Raw genomic sequence first — 5,814 nt, 5'->3', positions numbered from 1 at the left:
TGTGTATACAAAAGAGCAAAGTCCCCTAGTATATATAGGTTGGAGGGGAGAGGGATGGCTGCCACCAAGGGGAAAGAGTCCCCCTTGGTGCCCCATCTAAGGGGCCAATTCGGGGAAGGAGACGCCTCCCCCACTTGGGCCTTTGTGGCCCAAGTTGCCTTCAACCTCTTGGTCTTTTAAGGCCCGTTGATATTAAATTAAATATAAAAGTATTATAAATACTTTCAGACAATTTTATATATAATTTAACATCCCCGAAAACATTATCGACCTATATATATTTATCGTTAATACCCGGTATTACCTGATACTCTCTGAAACCCTTCCGGTGACCCCGAAACGCTTCCGGATCCTCTCAGAACTATTTCATTGTAACATCCCAAATTTTCAATTTGGAATGTTATACATAGGTCATACCTGCATATCATATTTTATTGCATTTCGTTTCGCGATCCTCGAAATTCTAAGCAACTCAAGGACCCTCGGAGAGAGTTGGGGATTTCACCGTTTTCATATTTGAATTTTATCAAATATTGGAACAAGGGTCATTTGTTTTAATTATTTTTCTCTCCGAAAATATTTCATACCAAAATATATGAGAGGGGATAATATGACTTCCCCAAAATAATGAAATATTGGAGGAAAAATATTTAAAAACAAATAAACATTTTTATTGGATTTTATTGCTATTTTATTTTAATTAGGAAAATATACGCTTTTCAAAATTGCATTACAGTCCTAAATAAATGTTCACCTTGTCCGGTAGATTTTTAGAGGACGGGGAAAATTTATTTCAGGATTTTTGGAGTCCGTTTAGTATTTTTTTTCTTTGTTTTTCCGTGACACGTTTTTTTAAATGAACCGCCTTACCGGGCCGTGTCCGGCTAGGACACTTAGCCCGGCCGGCTTTATAAGCCGAGCCCGCGACCCCCGAGGCCAAGTCGCCCGCCCTCGAAACCCTAGCGCCACCGTCAGCAGTCGCCGCCCCGCCGCCGTCCGCTGTCCCGCCGCCACCGCCGACCTCGCTGAGGTAGCCGCCGCCGCCGCCGCGCCGTTCGTCGGTTTTTTTTAGAAAACCATTCGGTTTTTTTCGAACCCTAGATCTGTTTTTTTAGATCGGTTCGTTCGGTTTTTTTCTGTTTAGTTATTTTGCGGACGTTCATCCGTACGTTCGTTTTAACGAACGCCGTTCACCCGTTAGTCACAGACAGTGAATGTTCGTTCGTTAGCCTGTTCGTCAGTTTTTCTTTTTCCAGGGTTTTCCGTGATTATTTTCGATCGCGATTTCTGCCCTAATCTTCGTTCTAGTATAACTTTTCGCTCGTTTATCGGAATCAGGCGATTCAAGCGCCTAGATCTTCGTCTCGAAGTTCTCTTTCTGTTTAACCAACTTGAACAAGATTTTTGGACTGTAAAATTTGACTTTAGTCCAGATTAGTAATCGGATCTTGTTTCTTCCGCAGTTTGAGTTTCGTTGCTCCGTTTGATTTGATTCGTTTTGCAAACCGGAGTTCTTAAGTTGAACTTTCTGGTTAGATCTTCTCATTTGAGTCTTACCCGTGCATCTTTGCTTGATTGCTTATGTATGCTATTGTTTGTTTGCGATAGAATTCCCGGAGTGCGAAGCGTGCTACTACGAGTCTCTAGGTTTTGCGGATCGTCAGCAAGGCAAGTAACACTTTGATCATATCCCTTTATACCTAGTTTTTATGCATTAGTTACAATCCTCAAACACTGCATGATTAGGATGTGATTAACTTGTGGGTATTGGGAAGTAGTTGATGAGGTTGAACCTATTACCTGTTTATTATCAAACTCTTGGGAGTTACTTCTACGTTATGCTTATATTGCTATGCTATGCTCGTAGACGTGGTTTGGGTGAGTGAATCCATGACAGATGTCAGATGATTATTTAATGGTTCAACTTAAGGTGGCAACTTTAATACACATCTGGATGGATTGCTTGTTTGGGCACCTGGAGAATCCAGTGTTGTCCTAGGATATCCCGGAGTACCCGTGTGATAATCCTACGGTCCGCCACCCAGGCTCAAAGGGATCTGCGATATTTCAGGCTAGAAACTTCCGTGTGCAGCCACAAGCTATTATGGGCTCTAGCATAGTGGAGTAAGTTGCATGACCTCTTCCAGTGGTAGGCTAGCAGATGTAGAGGGATGTAGGTTGGTACTGTCTACCCGGGGTTAGAGTGAGTGTTTCTGAAAGACTGTGTCTCGGTCATCCGTTTCTCAAACACCATGAAGTGCGAGAAATCCAATGGAGGAGATCGAGTCTTGTGGGGAAAAGTGCGCAAACCTCTGCAGAGTGTACAATCTAATCATGGTTAGCCGTGTCCCCGGTTATGGACATCTTGAGTATCTAGCACTTGGATTATCATATGTATCTCATCACTCTAATTTAATTGGTTGGGTTAATAATTACTTTAATTGGGATTGAGTTGGAGAAACCTTCTTAATGATGTTTCCACTACCATGATAGTTAAATAAAATATATTCCTTTGTTGTAGGGAAAAATTGGCTTTTCGCAAAAACTTGTTAACCTAGAGCCTCCACCAGCCATATATGCATGTAGTGATAGCATTTATCTGTTCATTGCTCTACTGTGTTATATTGCCAGCATATTCCATGTGCTAACCCGTTTTTGGGCTGCAACGTATTATGTTGCAGACTTTTCAGACGATGACTAAAGGTGCGATAGGTCGTTGTTGTGCATCTTAGCTATGCCATTGGAGTTGATGGACTCACTTATCTTCCAAGCCTTTCGCTGTTATCGTTTTAGATGGCCTTAAGCCATATTTATTGTAATACGTTCTCTTTTGAGACATTCGATGTAATAAGTGTGTGATTGCTACTCTGTTATAAATCCTTCGAGTACTGTGTGTGTCAGCATTACCGATCCAGGGATGACACTGAAGCACAGAGACTTGACCGTTTGAGGTCGGGTCGCTACAAGATGGTATCAGAGCACACGCTGAGTGTAGGACACGACCACTAAGATAAGCCATAGGTCACTCTTCTCTACTCATTTCTGACTCCTCTCCATTTTCTACTCTTTAGGATGGCAGACCCGAGGAACAAGTTTGCACAACCGGATGAACACACTTGAAGGAAGTCACTAGGTACCTGAACATCGGAATACCAAGTTTCACCGGGACCTACACCGCCACTTTACCAGAAGAGAGCGCTGGATGATTCGAGTTCAAATTACAGGAAGGACATTCACGCCAGTTACGGAGCCCATAGAGTTTTCCTTTGATGCACCAACCTAGAGTCTAGGAAAGAGCATGGCAGCCCACATCACCATGGGACGCATCGGCGAAGTTTACCACAAGGATCTCAAGGATACTATCTACCAAATATGTGGACGCCGAGACGAGCAATGGGAGATGATCAGCACCAGGAAGGACAGATCCATTGCAGCATTCATCCAGGAGCTAAACCAGCACATCCGACGCCAGGAGAACCAGATGTGCGCAAGCATGATGGATTTGAAGAAGGCAATTGATGACCCACAAGTATAGGGGATCTATCGCAGTCCTTTCGATAAGTAAGAGTGTTGAACCCAACGAGGAGCAGAAGGAAATGATAAGCGGTTTTCAGCAAGGTATTCTCTGCAAGCACTGAAATTATAGGTAACAGATAGTTTTGTGATAAGATAAATAGTAACGAGCAACAAGTAACAAAAGTAAATAAAGTGCAGCAAGGTGACCCAATCCTTTTTGTAGCAAAGGACAAGCCTGGACAAACTCTTATATAGAGAAAAGCGCTCCCGAGGACACATGGGAATTATCGTCAAGCTAGTTTTCATCACGTTCATATGATTCGCGTTCGGTACTTTGATAATTTGATATGTGGGTGGACCGGTGCTTGGGTGCTGCCCTTACTTGGACAAGCATCCCACTTATGATTAACCCCTATTGCAAGCATCCGCAACTACAAAAGAAGTATTAAGGTAAACCTAACCATAGCATGAAACATGTGGATCCAAATCAGCCCCTTACGAAGCAACGCATAAACTAGGGTTTAAGCTTCTGTCACTCTAGCAACCCATCATCTACTTATTACTTCCCAATGCCTTCCTCTAGGCCCAAATAATGGTGAAGTGTCATGTAGTCGACGTTCACATAACACCACTAGAGGATAGACAACATACATCTCATCAAAATATCAAACGAATACCAAATTCACATGACTACTAATAGCAAGACTTCTCCCATGTCCTCAGGAACAAACGTAACTACTCACAAAGCATATTCATGTTCATAATCAGAGGGGTATTAATATGCATATAGGATCTGAACATATGATCTTCCACCAAATAAACCAACTAGCATCAACTACAAGGAGTAATCAACACTACTAGCAACCTACAGGTACCAATCCCAGACTTGGAGACAAGAATTGGATACAAGAGATGAACTAGGGCTTTGAGAGGAGATGGTGCTGGTGAAGATGTTGATGGAGATTGCCCTCTCCCGATGAGAGGAGCGTTGGTGATGACGATGGCGATGATTTCCCCCTCCCAGAGGGAAGTGTCCCCGGCAGAACAGCTCTGCCGGAGCCCTAGATTGGTTCCGCCAAGGTTTCGCCTCGTGGCGGCGGAGTCTCGTCCCGAAAGGTTGCTTCTGATTTTTCTTCGGACGAAAGACTTCATATAGCAGAAGATGGGCACCGGAGGGCCAACAGGGGGCCCACGAGGCAGGGGGGCGCGCCCCCACCCTCATGGCCAGGGTGTGGGCCCCCTCTGGTATTTCTTCCGCTCAGTATTTTTTATTATTTCCAAAAATAACTGTCGTGGAGTTTCAGGACTTTTGGAGTTGTGCAGAATAGGGCCCTGTTCAGATATCCACCAGATCCGTGGATTTAGAGGAGTTGCGGAGCACCTAATTTCCAACTCTAGTATTTTAGCTTACAACTCCGCCGGCTCCACGGAGCCGAGTCTGGGAGCAGAGGGACTCCGAACACTCCCTAGGTCTCTAATATTTGCTCCTTTTCCAGCCCAGAATTCCAGCTGTCGGCATTCTCCCTCCTTATGTAAACCTTGTAAAATAAGAGAGAATAGGCATAAGTATTATGACATAATGTGTAATAACAGCCCATAATGCAATAAATATCGATATGAAAGCATGATGCAAAATGGACGTGTCAACTCCCCCAAGCTTAGACCTCGCTTGTCCTCAAGCAGAAGCTGATAACGATAAATATGTCCACATGTTTAGAGGTAGAGGTGTTGATAAAATAAAATACGGACATGAAGGCATCATGATTATTCTCATAACAGCAACATATATAGTTATTTTCATATGATTTCTTATGCTCAAGTAATAATCTATTCACAATGCAAAGTATGAATCAGAAACTTTATTGAGAACCAACAAACTATAATCTCAGTCATTGAAGCAATTGCAATTTATCATAACATCAGAAAGAGTCTATGTCAGAGCTTTTTAGCAAGTCCACATACTCAACTATCATTTAGTCTTTCATAATTGCTAACACTCATGCAATACTTGTGGTTACGGAGTTTTAATCGAACACAGAGAAAGATAGGGGCTTATAGTTTTGCCTCCCAACCTTTTACCTCAAGGGTAATGTCAACAATAATAGTTCATGCCAACTTACATCCAATTAGATATATATATCAGGATCTTTCCAACATACTGTGCTTGCCAAAGGATAAAATGTAAAAAGGAAAGGTGAAGATCACCATGACTCTTGCATAAGGTAGAAGATAAAAGTAAAAGATAGGCCCTTCGCAGAGGGAAGCAGAGGTTGCCATGCGCTTTCAGGGTTTGATGCA

The sequence above is a fragment of the Aegilops tauschii genome, chromosome 6 (assembly GCF_002575655.3).
Source record: "Aegilops tauschii subsp. strangulata cultivar AL8/78 chromosome 6, Aet v6.0, whole genome shotgun sequence".
NCBI lineage: Eukaryota > Viridiplantae > Streptophyta > Magnoliopsida > Poales > Poaceae > Aegilops > Aegilops tauschii.
This window is presented reverse-complemented; position numbering follows the sequence as displayed.